Source organism: Pseudophryne corroboree, chromosome 1 (assembly GCF_028390025.1).
Source record: "Pseudophryne corroboree isolate aPseCor3 chromosome 1, aPseCor3.hap2, whole genome shotgun sequence".
NCBI classification, from domain to species: domain Eukaryota; kingdom Metazoa; phylum Chordata; class Amphibia; order Anura; family Myobatrachidae; genus Pseudophryne; species Pseudophryne corroboree.
This window is the reverse complement of record NC_086444.1, coordinates 545,574,619-545,593,135: the sequence shown is the minus strand read 5'-3', so window position 1 is coordinate 545,593,135 and position 18,517 is coordinate 545,574,619. Positions and strand designations below refer to the sequence as shown.

Below are 18,517 nucleotides of genomic sequence, written 5' to 3'. Positions count from 1 at the left end.
CTTTTTTTCTTAATTGGAAAGTGGAACTAAGTATTGTAATTCCAAAGCACTAGATAAAAAGCACTAGATAGGAGTTTGGAATTATCTGTATATACTATATAGTATTATAGTATATCGGGGAAAAAAGGAACTAATGCATGATCTACATATGTTGTTATTTGCAACAAATGCTTAAGCTGGCCAGATCCTACATACATACAGTAATGGCATTAGTTATTTGTATGCAATTATGCAAAGACAGACTGTGAATGCCAGCAGATAAGTTTATGGAAGCGTAGCACAGTTTGTGTCTGTAGTGTTAGCAGGCACCATATCGTGAGCTTTAAACAATAGATGTGCATTTCATTATATCAAAAATGAATGGTGTTTACTAATAGAACCTTCATTATATAGTGCTGCCATCCTTAATAAAATCCATTAACCTTGCCTGGTCACACTGAGGAGTCCTCGAGGGTAACTTTCCTTGTCCACACAAGAATATTTTGCCAGATGACATAACTAACATATTCCATTGTGAAGAAGGATTTAAAATGTTTGTTCAATGGCCTTCACTTATTAGCTGCTTTTTTATGTACTGTATGTGGATGATACATCAGTTTCAATTAAACTGGATATACAGAATGAAGAAAAAATGATTACAAGAGCCACAAGTGCTTATACGTACAGCTTTGTGTATATCGAAGCATTGTAGCAGCACAGAAACTCACCTCATTAGACCTGACTTTTTCAGTGGTTTGTTCAAGAGAGCAAGGGCAAATGACACATACATGAAGGTAAAATACACAATATGCCATTAATGTGAAAAAAATCATGATGTTGAAAAATTTTGCTCTCAGTAAGAATATTACTCTTGGACAACCAGTAACTTAAGGGGTAATGCAGACCTGATCGCTGCTGTGCGTTTTCGCCGGACGGCTGCACTGGGCATCGGTGCCTAGCGACGGGATGGGGCGAAAATTTTGAATTCACGGGCGTTTGCAAGGTGACTGACAGGAAGAGGTCATTCGTGTGTGGCAACTGACCGTTTTACAGGAGTGTCCGGAAAAAACGCAGACGGGCTCAGCCATTTTCAGGGAGGGTGTCTGATGTCAGCTCCGGCCCCGATCACCAGGATTACAGCACAGAGGAAGAGTAAGTCCTGTGCTGAGCAGAGACTGCATAAACTGATGTTTGTGCAGTTCAGCTACAAATGTGATGGCACACTTGCACAGCACTTTGCCCCTTCCCCTGTAGGCGACGACTACCTGATCGCAGTGCTGCAAAAAACGCACTCTAGCAATCAGATCTGAATTAACCCCCTAAAGATAAAAAAGCTGTGCCGTATGGGCATCAAAACTTTTTTCTTGTAGTGCGATATTAAGAAAATAACTTTGAACAGAGAGTCGCAGTCTTATTTCTCACAGTTGTCTTAGAGCAGTGCAATTCACTGCAAGAAGGAATCATAACGTCTTACTTTGGACTCCGGGTGTGGTATGGCAAATATGCAAGCAGACAGTACTGGATAGGGATCCTCCAGAATCCTTTATGGTAAAATTGGCAATAAAGTAGCCCATAGGCTACTATGGGCTAACACCAACTTCAGATGCTTCACATTCTGGAGCCTGGTAAGTCCAACAGTTTGGAAGCCCCCGTAGAAACCTACAGAGGCTGCTATTGAGGTTCAAAATGAAGTGACCATGGCAGATATGAGAGGTATCTGCTGTGATCTCTCCTTGTTGCATTCAAGGATCCTTAATATTTGTGGGTGCCCCCCAAAAATTAGTGGTTTTGTTGTAGGATCCTCTTGTAATACAGATCCTTTCTCATTCTTGCAGCAAGCCGTGGCAATCACGCGTCAGTTTCTACAACTTGTGTGCCTGTGACTGTGCACGGGTACATGCATACACATCCACTTCCATTAGGTATGCATTGGTGCATACGCACCCGTAACTAGTCACGACCAGGTGCGAATAGCCACTGCCGCGATCCATTCACATGCGTGAACAGATTGCTGCAAGGATGAGGGAGGACACATCTGTATGTGAGTGCGTATGTGAGTGCATGTGTGAGTGTGTGTGTGTGTGTGAAAGAGAAAGAGAGAGCAGGAACCTCAGCATCTGATCTATCGGTTTATAACCTTTTCTGTTTTAAATACAGTCATTGATCCCAATTGTAAAGCGCAACGTAATATGCTGGTGCTATAAAAATAAATAAATAAATAAATTAGTAAATGAATAAATAATACGTTGCAATTTATTGTTGTAAAAAAAATTGGGTTTTATGAGCAAACCCTTATCTTAACTACACTCCCTGACAGATGGTGATTCCCTAGTGGCTGGATTCAATATGCCCCATTAATTTACTGTGTGAGTTGTAGCTTTTGGTGTAAAAGATTCAATAACAAGGGCCCTCATTCCGAGTTGATCGCTCGCAAGGCGAATGTAGCAGAGTTACACACGCTAAGCCGCCGCCTACTGGGAGTGAATCTTAGCTTCTTAAATGTGCGACCGATGTATGCGCAATTTTGCGATTACAAACGAGTTAGCAGTTTTTGAGTAGCTTCAGACTTACTCTGCCTGTGCGATCAGTTCAGTGCTTTTCGGTCCTGGCTGACGTCATAAACACACCCAGCGTTCGCCCAGGCACACCCACCGTTTCCCCGGCCACTCCTGCGTTTTCTCCGGAAACGGTAGCGTTTCCAGCCACACGCCCCTAAAACGCCGTGCATCCGCCCAGTAACACCCATTTCCTGTCAATCACAATGCGAACGTCGGAGCGATGAAAAAGCCGTGAGTAAACTTACTTTCTTCATAGTAAAGTTACTTGGCGCAGTCGCAGTGCGAACATTGCGCATGCGCACTAAGAGAATTCTCACTGCGATGCGATGAAAATCTCCGAGCGAACAACTCGGAATGAGGGCCAATGTCTTTTCCTCACATGGTAAAATGGCGTCTAATGCGCATTAGACAATAGGTTCTTGGATAAGTACCTGGAGCTCTGGATTAACGTGTTTGCGGCACCCGCAATAAGGGCACTTACCTCACATATCAGTTCAAGCCTCCTTCTGTCTTCAACAGAAATCTGTGTTAAATTCAGCCTGCACTTAACATGGATATAGCCCCGGCCAACCAATTAGCCCACCCAAAGTGTAGAATGGTTGCTATCTTACGGGGTTACTTGCCATTAAAAAATGTGTGAGACAAGACTTACAAAAGAATAGCAAAGAACATGTTAAAATTTAGATTCAATTAATGTTTATATTTCGTGACATTATAGCTAGATGGTGACTTTGGCATGAGTTAGTAGATTAAAATATATTGCAATATGTGCAACTAACATGTTTATTTTAAGACAGAGTACATATTGCGTTCAATAGAAAAGCATGGTAAAAAGCTATTAAAGGGACTACCTGGGACTACCTGTTATTGATCTTTTTATAACGCAGATAACGATCTCTGTTGCTTTTCCTGGGGCAAGAAAATTACATTTGATACTTTGATCCATTGTGCTACTAATTCCACCCCCTTAACTGTAAATCGGTACTATGCCGTTAATGATTACTCCCCTGTAGTGCAAAACAGCACCTCAATGGGGTAATTCAGATCTGATCGCAGCAGCAAATTTGTTAGCTAATAGGCAAAACCATGTGCACTGCAGGGGGGGCAGGTATAACATGTGCATAGAGAGTTAAGGGGGGTACTCACGGAGCGATATTCTAAACAAATCTAGTCTTAGTGCTTAGAATTTCAGCATTATCGCTCCATGTGTACTAGTGATGTGCACCGGAAATTTTTCGGGTTTTGTGTTTTGGTTTTGGATTCGGTTCCGCGGCCGTGTTTTGGATTCGGACGCGTTTTGGCAAAACCTCCCTGAAAAATTTTTTTGTCGGATTCGGGTGTGTTTTGGATTCGGGTGTTTTTTTTACAAAAAACCCTCAAAAACAGCTTAAATCATAGAATTTGGGGGTCATTTTGATCCCATAGTATTATTAACCTCAATAACCATAATTTACACTCATTTTCAGTCTATTCTGAACACCTCACACCTCACAATATTATTTTTAGTCCTAAAATTTGCACCGAGGTCGCTGGATGGCTAAGCTAAGCGACACAAGTGGCCGACACAAACACCTGGCCCATCTAGGAGTGGCACTGCAGTGTCAGGCAGGATGGCACTTCAAAAAAATTGTCCCTAAACAGCACATGATGCAAAGAAAAAAAGAGGCGCACCAAGGTCGCTGTGTGACTAAGGAAAGCGACACAAGTGGCCGACACAAACACCTGGCCCATCTAGGAGTGGCACTGCAGTGTCAGGCAGGATGGCACTTCAAAAAAATTGTCCCCAAACAGCACATGATGCAAAGAAAAAAAGAGGCGCACCAAGGTCGCTGTGTGACTAAGCTAAGCGACACAAGTGGCCGACACAACCGACACAAACACCTGGCCCATCTAGGAGTGGCACTGCAGTGTCAGGCAGGATGGCACTTCAAAAAATTGCCCCCAAACAGCACATGATGCAAAGAAAAAAAGAGGTGCACCAAGGTCGCTGTGTGACTAAGCTAAGCAACACAAGTGGCCGACACAAACACATGGCTCATCTAGGAGTGGCATTGCAGTGTCAGGCAGGATGGCACTTCGAAAAAATAGTCCCCAAACAGCACATGATGCAAAGAAAAAAAGAGGTGCACCAAGGTCGCTGTGTGACTAAGCTAAGCGACACAAGTGGCCGACACAAACAAACACCTGGCCCATCTAGGAGTGGCTCTGCAGTTTTCTAGCGAGAGGATTAGTGCTTCCATCCTCATGTGAATCTGAACCACTAGCCATGAACATAGGCCAGGGCCTCAGCCGTTCCTTGCCACTCCGTGTCGTAAATGGCATATTGGCAAGTTTACGCTTCTCATCAGACGCTTTCAATTTTGATTTTTGGGTCATTTTACAGAACTTTTGTTTTTTGGATTTTACATGCTCTCTACTATGACATTGGGCATCGGCCTTGGCAGACAACGTTGATGGCATTTCATCGTCTCGGCCATGACTAGTGGCAGCAGCTTCAGCACGAGGTGGAAGTGGATCTTGATCTTTCCCTATTTTAACCTCCACATTTTTGTTCTCCATTTTTTAATGTGTGGAATTATATGCCAGTATCAATAGCAATGGCCTACTACTATATATACTGCGCACAACTGAAATGCACCACAGGTATGGATGGATAGCATACTTGACGACACAGAGGTAGGTAGAGCAGTGGCCTTCCGTACCGTACTGCTATATATACTAATGGTCACTGTCAGCAAACTGCAAAACTAAAATGCACCACAGGTATAGAATCTAGATGGATAGTATACTTGACGACACAGAGGTAGGTAGAGCAGTGGCCTTCCGTACCGTACTGCTATATATACTGGTGGTCACTGTCAGCAAACTGCAAAACTAAAATGCACCACAGGTATAGAATCTAGATGGATAGTATACTTGACGACACAGAGGTAGGTAGAGCAGTGGCCTTCCGTACCGTACTGCTATATATACTGGTGGTCACTATCAGCAAACTGCAAAACTAAAATGCACCACAGGTATAGAATCTAGATGGATAGTATACTTGACAACACAGAGGTAGGTAGAGCAGTGGCCTTCTGTACCGTACTGCTATATATACTGGTGGTCACTGTCAGCAAACTGCAAAACTAAAATGCACCACAGGTATAGAATTTAGATGGATAGTATACTTGACGACACAGAGGTAGGTAGAGCAGTGGCCTTCCGTACCATACTGCTATATATACTGGTGGTCACTGTCAGCAAAACTCTGCACTGTACTCCTCGTATATAATACTGCTGGTCCCCAGTCCCCACAATAAAGCAGTGTGAGCACAGATATATGCAGCACACTGAGCACAGATATGGAGTGTTTTTCAGGCAGAAAACGTATACTGGTGGTCACTGGTCAGCAAAACTCTGCACTGTACTCCTCCTATATAATATACTGGTGGTACCCAGTCCCCACAATAAAGCAGTGTGAGCACAGATATATGCAGCACACTGAGCACAGATATGGAGTGTTTTTCAGGCAGACAACGTATACTCGTGGTCACTGTCAGCAAAACTCTGCACTGTACTCCTCCTATATAATATACTGGTGGTCCCCAGTCCCCACAATAAAGCAGTGTGAGCACAGATATATGCAGCACACTGAGCACAGATATGGAGTGTTTTTCAGGCAGACAACGTATACTGGTGGTAACTGTCAGCAAAACTCTGCACTGTACCCCTTCTATATAATACTGCTGTTCCCCAGTCCCCACAATAAAGCAGTGTGAGCACAGATATATGCAGCACACTGAGCACAGATATAGAGTGTTTTTCAGGCAGACAACGTATACTGGTGGTCACTGTCAGCAAAACTCTGCACTGTACTCCTCCTATATAATATACTGGTGGTCCCCAGTCCCCACAATAAAGCAGTGTGAGCACAGATATATGCAGCACACTGAGCACAGATATGGAGTGTTTTTCAGGCAGACAACGTATACTGGTGGTCACTGGTCAGCAAAACTCTGCACTGTACTCCTCCTATATAATATACTGGTGGTCCCCAGTCCCCACAATAAAGCAGTGTGAGCACAGATGTATGCAGCACTCTGAGCACAGATATGGAGTGTTTTTCAGGCAGACAACGTATACTGGTGGTCACTGTCAGCAAAACTCTGCACTGTACTCCTCCTATATAATACTGCTGGTCCCCAGTCCCCACAATAAAGCAGTGTGAGCACAGATATATGCAGCACACTGAGCACAGATATGGAGTATTTTTCAGGCAGAAAACGTATACTGGTGGTCACTGGTCAGCAAAACTCTGCCCTGTACTCCTCCTATATAATATACTGGTGGTCCCCAGTCCCCACAATAAAGCAGTGTGAGCACAGATATATGCAGCACACTGAGCACAGATATGGAGTGTTTTTCAGGCAGACAACGTATACTGGTGGTCACTGTCAGCAAAACTCTGCACTGTACTCCTCCTATGTAATATACTGGTGGTCCCCAGTCCCCACAATAAAGCAGTGTGAGCACAGATATATGCAGCACACTGTGCACAGATATGGAGTGTTTTTCAGGTAGACAACGTATACTGGTGGTCACTGTCAGCAAAACTCTGCACTGTACTCCTCCTATATAATACTGCTGGTCCCCAGTCCCCACAATAAAGCAGTGTGAGCACAGATGTATGCAGCACACTGAGCACAGATATGGAGTGTTTTTAAGGCAGACAACGTATACTGGTGGTCACTGTCAGCAAAACTCTGCACTGTACTCCTCCTATATAATACTGCTGGTCCCCAGTCCCCACAATAAAGCAGTGTGAGCACAGATATATGCAGCACACTGAGCACAGATATGGAGTATTTTTCAGGCAGAAAACGTATACTGGTGGTCACTGGTCAGCAAAACTCTGCCCTGTACTCCTCCTATATAATATACTGGTGGTCCCCAGTCCCCACAATAAAGCAGTGTGAGCACAGATATATGCAGCACACTGAGCACAGATATGGAGTGTTTTTCAGGCAGACAACGTATACTGGTGGTCACTGTCAGCAAAACTCTGCACTGTACTCCTCCTATGTAATATACTGGTGGTCCCCAGTCCCCACAATAAAGCAGTGTGAGCACAGATATATGCAGCACACTGTGCACAGATATGGAGTGTTTTTCAGGTAGACAACGTATACTGGTGGTCACTGTCAGCAAAACTCTGCACTGTACTCCTCCTATATAATACTGCTGGTCCCCAGTCCCCACAATAAAGCAGTGTGAGCACAGATATATGCAGCACACTGAGCACAGATATGGAGTGTTTTTAAGGCAGACAACGTATACTGGTGGTCACTGTCAGCAAAACTCTGCACTGTACTCCTCCTATATAATACTGCTGGTCCCCAGTCCCCACAATAAAGCAGTGTGAGCACAGATATATGCAGCACACTGAGCACAGATATAGAGTGTTTTTCAGGCAGACAACGTATACTGGTGGTCACTGTCAGCAAAACTCTGCACTGTACTCCTCCTATATAATATACTGGTGGTCCCCAGTCCCCACAATAAAGCAGTGTGAGCACAGATATATGCAGCACACTGAGCACAGATATGGAGTGTTTTTCAGGCAGACAACGTATACTGGTGGTCACTGGTCAGCAAAACTCTGCACTGTACTCCTCCTATATAATATACTGGTGGTCCCCAGTCCCCACAATAAAGCAGTGTGAGCACAGATATATGCAGCACACTGTGCACAGATATGGAGTGTTTTTCAGGCAGACAACGTATACTGGTGGTCACTGTCAGCAAAACTCTGCACTGTACTCCTCCTATATAATACTGCTGGTCCCCAGTCCCCACAATAAAGCAGTGTGAGCACAGATATATGCAGCACACTGAGCACAGATATGGAGTGTTTTTCAGGCAGACAACGTATACTGGTGGTCACTGTCAGCAAAACTCTGCACTGTACTCCTCCTATATAATATACTGGTGGTCCCCAGCCCCCACAATAAAGCAGTGTGAGCACAAATATATGCAGCACACTGAGCACAGATATGGAGTGTTTTTCAGGCAGACAACGTATACTGGTGGTCACTGTCAGCAAAACTCTGCACTGTACTCCTCCTATATAATACTGCTGGTCCCCAGTCCCCACAATAAAGCAGTGTGAGCACAGATATATGCAGCACACTGAGCACAGATATGGAGTGTTTTTCAGGCAGACAACGTATACTGGTGGTCACTGTCAGCAAAACTCTGCATTGTACTCCTCCTATATAATATACTGGTGGTCCCCAGTCCCAACAATAAAGCAGTGTGAGCACAGATATATGCAGCACACTGAGCACAGATATGGAGTGTTTTTCAGGCAGACAACGTATACTGGTGGTCACTGTCAGCATAACTCTGCACTGTACTCCTCCTATATAATACTGCTGGTCCCCAGTCCCCACAATAAAGCAGTGTGAGCACAGATATATGCAGCACACTGAGCACAGATATGGAGTGTTTTTAAGGCAGACAACGTATACTGGTGGTCACTGTCAGCAAAACTCTGCACTGTACTCCTCCTATATAATACTGCTGGTCCCCAGTCCCCACAATAAAGCAGTGTGAGCACAGATATATGCAGCACACTGAGCACAGATATAGAGTGTTTTTCAGGCAGACAACATATACTGGTGGTCACTGTCAGCAAAACTCTGCACTGTACTCCTCCTATATAATATACTGGTGGTCCCCAGTCCCCACAATAAAGCAGTGTGAGCACAGATATATGCAGCACACTGAGCACAGATATGGAGTGTTTTTCAGGCAGACAACGTATACTGGTGGTCACTGGTCAGCAAAACTCTGCACTGTACTCCTCCTATATAATATACTGGTGGTCCCCAGTCCCCACAATAAAGCAGTGTGAGCACAGATATATGCAGCACACTGAGCACAGATATGGAGCGTTTTTCAGGCAGACAACGTATACTGGTGGTCACTGTCAGCAAAACTCTGCACTGTACTCCTCCTATATAATACTGCTGGTCCCCAGTCCCCACAATAAAGCAGTGTGAGCACAGATATATGCAGCACACTGAGCACAGATATGGAGTGTTTTTCAGGCAGACAACGTATACTGGTGGTCACTGTCAGCAAAACTCTGCACTGTACTCCTCCTATATAATATACTGGTGGTCCCCAGCCCCCACAATAAAGCAGTGTGAGCACAGATATATGCAGCACACTGAGCACAGATATGGAGTGTTTTTCAGGCAGACAACGTATACTGGTGGTCACTGTCAGCAAAACTCTGCACTGTACTCCTCCTATATAATACTGCTGGTCCCCAGTCCCCACAATAAAGCAGTGTGAGCACAGATATATGCAGCACACTGAGCACAGATATGGAGTGTTTTTCAGGCAGACAACGTATACTGGTGGTCACTGTCAGCAAAACTCTGCATTGTACTCCTCCTATATAATATACTGGTGGTCCCCAGTCCCCACAATAAAGCAGTGTGAGCACAGATATATGCAGCACACTGAGCACAGATATGGAGTGTTTTTCAGGCAGACAACGTATACTGGTGGTCACTGTCAGCATAACTCTGCACTGTACTCCTCCTATATAATACTGCTGGTCCCCAGTCCCCACAATAAAGCAGTGTGAGCACAGATATATGCAGCACACTGAGCACAGATATGGAGTGTTTTTCAGGCAGACAACGTATACTGGTGGTGGCTGTCAGCAAAACTCTGCACTGTATTCCTCCTATATAATAAAGCTGCTCCCCAGTCCCCACAATTAAGCAGTGTGAGCACAGATATATGCAGCACACTGAGCACAGATATGGAGTGTTTTTCAGGCAGACAACGTATACTGGTGGTCACTGTCAGCAAACCTCTGCACTGTACTCCTCCTATATAATACAGCTGCTCCCCAGTCCCCACAATTAAGCAATAAGCACAAATATTTGCATCAAGATTAATAAACGGAGAGGACGCCAGCCACGTCCTCTCCCTAACATTTCCAATGCATGAGTGAAAATGGCGGCGACGCGTGGCTGCTTATATAGAATACGAATCTCGCGAGAATCCGACAGCGGGATGATGACGTTCGGGCGTGCTCGGATTAACCGAGCCATACGGGAGAATACGAGTATGCCTCGGACCCGTGTAAAATGGGTAAAGTTCGGGGGGGTTCGGTTTCCGAGGAACCGAACCCGCTCATCACTAGTGTGTACCCCCTACAGCGATAGCGATGCACAGCCCTGCGCATCGCTATCGCTGCTGCTAGATTGGCCTGCATGGGGTGAAGTGAGCGCCCCCCCCCGCCTCCCCTAGCACGCTCAGCACACATCGCTCTGTGCTGAGCAACGGTAGAGATCTCTCCTGCATCGGCCCGTCTATATGGGCCTTTAGATTTGTGTGGGTTATTTTGTTTCTGTGCAGGGTAAATACTGGTTGCTTTATTTTTACACTGCAATCTAGAATTCAGTTTGAACACACCCCACCCAAATCTAACTCTCTCTGCACATGTTATATCTGCACCCCCTGCAGTGCACATGGTTTTGCCCACTAGCTATCAAATTTGCTGCTGCGATCAGATCTGAATTAGGGCCCAAGTCCTATCTAGCCAAGTTTCTGTGGTGGACTAAACTCAGAGAGAAATATCCATTCAAAGCCATCCTTGGTGCAGTCTATCATATCAAGGTTCTGGATATACCGTACTAAGCACTACTTATGATTTGACTAAATGTAAATTAAAATGTTACCAAAATGTTACAGTTTTGTTAAGAAGGTGGTATTGAAACATAGTATATAGTGTGATCAGGGGCTTTTTATCAGAGTAGGGGGCCCCTATGCGGACTGCGGATGGGCCCTCTCTACCTGGCGCAGTAGGATCCAACATTGTGTCCCACACTCTACTGCGCATGCATAGGTCTCCAGAAACATGTCACCTGCTATGTTCCGGAGACTAATTTCACTACTGTGCATGCGTGGCATCCATTTTGGTTGAGATTTTTGCCGTGGCTGCAGTGTCTGACATGGGACTCCGGAAAGGTAAGTATTAAAACGTGGGTGCAGTGTAGACCCCCCTAGACCAAGGGGCCCGTGTGCACTGCACACATTGCACCCAATATAGAAAAGCAATGCGTGTGATGAATAAATAAAAATCATAAAAAAATAAATAGTCCCTTTAGCAGCCAAGTGCCAAAAGCATTAATAAATCTTTAGTGAGTGCTGACATAGGGGGTCATTCCGAGTTGTTCGCTCGCAAGCTGCTTTTAGCAGCTTTGCACACGCTAAGCCGCCGCCTACTGGGAGTAAATCTTAGCTTCTTAAAATTGCGAACGAAAGATTCGCAATGTTGCGATAAGACATCTCTGTGCAGTTTCTGAGTAACTCGAAACTTACTCGGCATCTGCGATCAGTTCAGTGCTTGTCGTTCCTGGTTTGACGTCACAAACACACCCAGCGTTCGGCCAGACACTCCTCCGTTTCTCCAGCCACTCCCGCGTTTTTCCCAGAAACGGTAGCATTTTTTCACACACACCCATAAAACGCCCAGTTTCCTCCCAGAAACACCCACTTCCTGTCAATCACAGTACGATCACCAGAACGAAGAAAAAACCGTGAGTAAAATTCCTAACTGCATAGCAAATTTACTTGGCGCAGTCGCAGTGCGAACATTGCGCATGCGCACTAAGCGGAAAATCGATGCGATGCGAAGAAATTTACCGAGCGAACAACTCGGAATGACCCCCATAGTGTTGGGTCTCAATTTATCAGCAGAGATTTATTTATTTTTGACTATTTTCTGATTTCTCTTTATGGGTGGCAGGTTTGTAGATTAAGGCCTTTTCACGAAAATGAATAAACATTGCTATAAAAATAAGGGATGAGGGGATCATTTATTTTTTTTGGAGACATAGATAAGAGTTCTCATTCATAATTTGTGACAGTTAGTAATTTATAATTAGGCAGGGAAATTAATGTTCAAGTGCTTTGAATGATAATGAATTTCATTATTCAAATGTCACCTAATAAAATGCCACTTATATTACATGACACATAAAGCTCTATGTGAGAGAGGGATGGTGGGGGCTGAAAACGCTTTTTCTCTTTTACAATGAGGATTTGGGGGTTTTCTGCCACTATAGCCACTGAAAAACACATTTCAATAACACTTGACATTACTATGAGGAGGAACAGATTTTCAAATCACATAGTGGGCCTCATTTAGAGTTGAGCAGGGCCACTGACATATTCGTCCAGCCCTGATACTGGAAGGTAGTGTAGCTAAGTGGGAAGCCTTTGTATAAACTATGTGCACTGATTATGGATTAGCCACTGGATTTTGGGAAGAGGCTATGTCCCACCCCACTCTACTCATGGATGCCACAACAGAGTAAAAAAAACTTTTTTTCATACTGTACATGCATACAAAGATTACTATGAACCGTGTTGTAAGTCCTGAGGCTTCTCCCAACACATCTACAAGTAAATGTCATGGTAATAAATAAATAATTGCATGTATTTTTAGATTTGGCATAACTGAACTTAGCATATACTGATAGCTTTAAACTTTATAGGTATACAGGCTATCCTATTACTACAAGCAATAGCATGCCCTTGGAATGCTAGTCACAAAAAATAATTGATGTAAAAAATAAACTGGGTACCATTCAAACTTAACTGATATGTTTGGGTGTGGTTCCTGTCTCTTTAAAAGAGTGAGACAGGGCCTAAACCCATGATAGAAGCATACTGTGTATTTAAAATCCAAAAGATACCTGAGAGCAATGCTCAGATTTTTGAAAGTCAGTGTTGGGACTGAACAAATGGGAATGGCCGTGAAGTGGCTGGTCAGCTTATCAAACTATTGCAATATTTTGGAACTAACATTCCCTGAATTCGGATGAATTACAGTTTGAAGTGTTAATATTAGGTGAGTGCTGAATTTGTATGATATATATATATATATATATATATATATTAGTGATGTGCACCGGACATTTTTCGGGTTTTGGTTTTGGATTCGGTTCCGCGGCCGTGTTTTGGATTTGGACGCGTTTTGGCAAAACCTCACCGAAAATTTTTTGTCGGATTCGGGTGTGTTTTGGATTCGGGTGTTTTTTTCAAAAAACCCTAAAAAACAGCTTAAATCATAGAATTTGGGGGTCATTTTGATCCCATAGTATTATTAACCTCAATAACCATAATTTCCACTCATTTCCAGTCTATTCTGAACACCTCACACCTCATAATATTATTTTTAGTCCTAAAATTTGCACCGAGGTCGCTGGATGGCTAAGCTAAGCGACACAAGTGGCCGACACAAACACCTGGCCCATCTAGGAGTGGCACTGCAGTGTCAGGCAGGATGGCACTTCAAAAAAATAGTCCCCAAACAGCACATGATTCAAAGAAAAAAAGAGGCGCACCAAGGTCGCTGTGTGACTAAGATAAGCGACACAAGTGGCCGACACAAACACCTGGCCCATCTAGGAGTGGCACTGCAGTGTCAGACAGGATGGCACTTCAAAAAAACTGTCCCCAAACAGCACAAGATGCAAAGAAAAAAAGAGGCGCACCAAGGTCGCTGTGTGACTAAGCTAAGCGACACAAGTGGCCGACACAAACACCTGGCCCATCTAACAGTGGCACTGCAGTGTCAGACAGGATGGCACTTCAAAAAAATAGTCCCCAAACAGCACATGATGCAAAGAAAAAAAGAGGCGCACCAAGGTCGCTGTTTGACTAAGCTAAGCGACACAAGTGGCCGACACAAACACCTGGCCCATCTAGGAGTGGCACTGCAGTGTCAGACAAGATGGCACTTCAAAAAAATTGTCCCCAAACAGCACATGATGCAAAGAAAAATGAAAGAAAAAAGAGGTGCAAGATGGAATTGTCCTTGGGCCCTCCCACCCACCCTTATGTTGTATAAACAGGACATGCACACTTTAACGAACCCATCATTTCAGCGACAGGGTCTGCCACACGACTGTGACTGAAATGACTGGTTGGTTTGGGCCCCCACCAAAAAAGAAAGCAATCAATCTCTCCTTGCACAAACTGGCTCTACAGAGGCAAGATGTCCTCCTCATCATCATCCTCCGATTCCTCACCCCTTTCACTGTGTACATCCCCCTCCTCACAGATTATTAATTCGTCCTCACTGGAATCCACCATCTCAGATCCCTGTGTACTTTCTGGAGGCAATTGCTGGTGAATGTCTCCACAGAGGAATTGATTATAATTCATTTTGATGAACATCATCTTCTCCATATTTTCTGGAAGTAACCTCGTACGCCGATTGCTGACAAGGTGAGCGGCTGCACTAAACACTCTTTCGGAGTACACACTGGAGGGAGGGCAACTTAGGTAGAATAAAGCCAGTTTGTGCAAGGGCCTCCAAATTGCCTCTTTTTCCTGCCAGTATACGTACTGACGTGCCTACTTGGATGCGGTCACTCATATAATCCTCCACCATTCTTTCAATGGTGAGAGAATCATATGCAGTGACAGTAGACGACATGTCCGTAATCGTTGGCAGGTCCTTCAGTCCGGACCAGATGTCAGCACTCGCTCCAGACTGCCCTGCATCACCGCCAGCGGGTGGGCTCGGAATTCTTAGCCTTTTCCTCGCACCCCCAGTTGCGGGAAAATATGAAGGAGGAGATGTTGACGGGTCACGTTCCACTTGACTTGATAATTTTCTCACCAGCAGGTCTTTGAACCTCTGCAGACTTGTGTCTGCCAGAAAGAGAGATACAACGTAGGTTTTAAATCTAGGATCGAGTACAGTGGCCAAAATGTAGTGCTCTGATTTCAACACATTGACCACCCGTGAATCCTGGTTAAGCGAATTAAGGGCTCCATCCACAAGTCCCACATGCCTAGCGGAATCGCTCTGTTTTAGCTCCTCCTTCAATGTCTTCAGCTTCTTCTGCAAAAGCCTGATGAGGGGAATGACCTGACTCAGGCTGGCAGTGTCTGAACTGACTTCACGTGTGGCAAGTTCAAAGGGTTGCAGAACCTTGCACAATGTTGAAATCATTCTCCACTGCGCTTGAGTCAGGTGCATTCCCCCTCCTTTGCCTATATCGTGGGCAGATGTATAGGCTTGAATGGCCTTTTGCTGCTCCTCCATCCTCTGAAGCATATAGAGGGTTGAATTCCACCTCGTTACCACCTCTTGCTTCAGATGATGGCAGGGCAGGTTCAGGATTGTTTGGTGGTGCTCCAGTCTTCTGTACGCAGTGGCTGAATGCCGAAAGTGGCCCGCAATTCTTCGGGCCACCGACAGCATCTCTTGCACGCCCCTGTCGTTTTTTAAATAATTCTGCACTACCAAATTCAATGTATGTGCAAAACATGGGACGTGTTGGAATTTGCCCAGATGTAATGCACGCACAATATTGCTGGCGTTGTCCGATGTCACAAATCCCCAGGAGAGTCCAATTGGGGTAAGCCATAACTTCCGGTCCGGTGTTCCGAACTTCCGGTCGGCGGACCGCGGACACCGGCGTCTCCACGCCTGGCTCACCTCTTCCCCACGGACTCCTTGAAGCCGTGATCAGCTATCAATGAGGGTAATTTACTCTCCTACGGAACAGTAGGTCCCCGGACTTGGTTTTTGAAACTGACTTCATTTACAAGTATCACGGACAATGTGTTATTTGTTTGCTGCAGAGCATTAAGATAATCAGAATATATTAGCATCCATTACAAGCATTCCACGGCTTGCTCTGACAATTAGGTTAACAAGCCAGGGAAATAAGAACTTCCTAGCAGCAGGAGGGTCCGGTCATCTATATTATTATTACCACATATAGATATTTTTTCTATATATATTTTTCTCTATATATATTTCTCATGTATCTTTTTTTCACACATAGGGGACTTATTTGAGACACATTATGCATCTGAAATGGGTTGCACCCATGATTTACCTGATTGTAATATTATAGTATTTTGCTAACATACTTATTCAGCATTTAATTAATTATATCCATTTGAAGTAAATACTATATATTTTACAAGGCTAACCCATTTCTGGAACACCCTCTCATTTTGTTAAACAATCTTGGCGACTCTGCAATGCAATCTGGCAACAGGGCACCATTTTAGTTATAAAACAGAACAGCAGAAGTGTTCCTCTAACTTTCTTCGGCTTCAGTGTTGTTCCACACCACCCTCTCATTTTCTCATTCGATGCCGAGGCAGATGATAAAACAGCAGAAGTGGTGGGTTACTGTATCTGATCCCCTTTGTTCTTTCATTTTTTTCTCCTACTCTCTTTCTATCACCTCTCAGTCTTTGCTCATTTCATATATAGCAGGGCCACACCTTTAAAAGCCTCAGTACTTCCACCAACCTGGGGGACCCCATCAAATTATTTTTGGGACATATATCATCTATTTTGACATCAGAATCCGTGACAGTTTTTGCTAAAAACAGGACTTGCAGCCATCATCATTGAGATTTAAGACTCCCCTCACAAAAAAGGTGGCACCGAAATATTTCATCCTCGAAACCTTGATTTGATCTGGCGGACTTCACGTTTTCCTTCAGGTGTGGGAGCATATTGGAGTACATTTGATACCACATATTGCTTTTCCAAGATTCAAGAGTGCTCATCACATCATCATCAAGACTATGGGCCTCTACAAGAAAACCCTGTGAAACTCTCACAGAATCGAGTACACAAAGTTCCTGGTGTCATCAGGTGTGGGATATATCTACCTGCGGTCAGACCATACTGAGTATGCCCAACCTCGTCTGATCTTGGAAGCCAAGCACTGTGGGCCAGGTCAGTACCTGGTTGGGAGACCACCAGGGAATACCGGGTACTGCAGGTATTTTTATCCAAACACAGGACACAGGACCAAGAAACCTTCTCCCCTTTTTTTTCCCTTCAAGATACATTCAGAAATCGGTGCAGAGCCAGGCACAATCCACCATTTGTTTATTTTTTATTTATTGATATTTTTCTCCCAGTGATACTTTCACTACCCATTCAATTATCATAATTATAGGGAGAAAAGCTCATACTTACATATATGGTTTCTACCATATTAATCATTTGGAGACACCCATATAATTTTGCTCACAGAACCATTATGCCAATTTGTTTTTGTTATTTTCTTAGTGATTTATTTAGATAACAACCAATTTTTTTTTATTTTTTTTTATTTGATTTGTTTAGACTATAGTCTTTCAACCATTATCTGTTATATATCAGTGCCTTTCCTCACTTCCCCCTCCCTCCCTTTGCCTATAGTCAATATTTTATGAAGGTTGACAATAAAAGTTATATTTTAATGCAACTCATCATTTCATCTCATTTACAAGTGTGCCCCAGAAAAGATATATAGTCTTTCTTTTTTCTTTTGGCTCCGGTACTATACGGGAACCATCCCCCTCTTTTTGTGTATCAGTTTACTGAACTATCTCTGGGAGCACCACCAACCTAGCGCCTAATAGTAATTTTTTGTTTGTATATTGGCCAGATGTTGGTTCATATATTAGAGCCTTTGCTCTAACAACATCACTTTATAACATCTATTACCCATATTGAGTGATCTTGTGCAGACTCTATCATATCCTTTTTCCGATGTCACAAATCCCCAGGAGAGTCCAATTGGGGTAAGCCATTCTGCGATGATCTTCCTCAGTCTCCGTCAGAGGTTGTCAGCTGTGTGCCTCTTCTGGAAAGCGGTGATACAAAGCGTAGCCTGCCTAGGAACGAGTTGGCATTTGCGAGATGCTGCTACTGGTGCCGCCGCTGCTGTTCTTGCTGCGGGAGGCAATACATCTACCCAATGGGCTGTCACAGTCATATAGTCCTGAGTCTGCCCTGCTCCACTTGACCACATGTCCGTGGTTAAGTGGACATTGGGTACAACTGCATTTTTTAGGACACTGGTGACTCTTTTTCTGAGGTCTGTGTACATTTTCGGTATCGCCTGCCTAGAGAAATGGAACCTAGATGGTAT

At 44.1% G+C, this 18,517-nt stretch overlaps 1 protein-coding gene and 1 pseudogene across 7 annotated transcripts in view; one reads left to right on the top strand and one right to left on the bottom strand.

Annotated features, from left to right (window-relative positions):
- The window catches only part of LINGO2 (leucine rich repeat and Ig domain containing 2), a 2,057,065-nt gene that overhangs the window by 129,065 nt on the left and 1,909,483 nt on the right, over nt 1-18,517 (bottom strand). The window lies entirely within an intron of this gene.
- On the top strand, nt 17,263-17,380 carry LOC134945542 (5S ribosomal RNA; annotated as a pseudogene).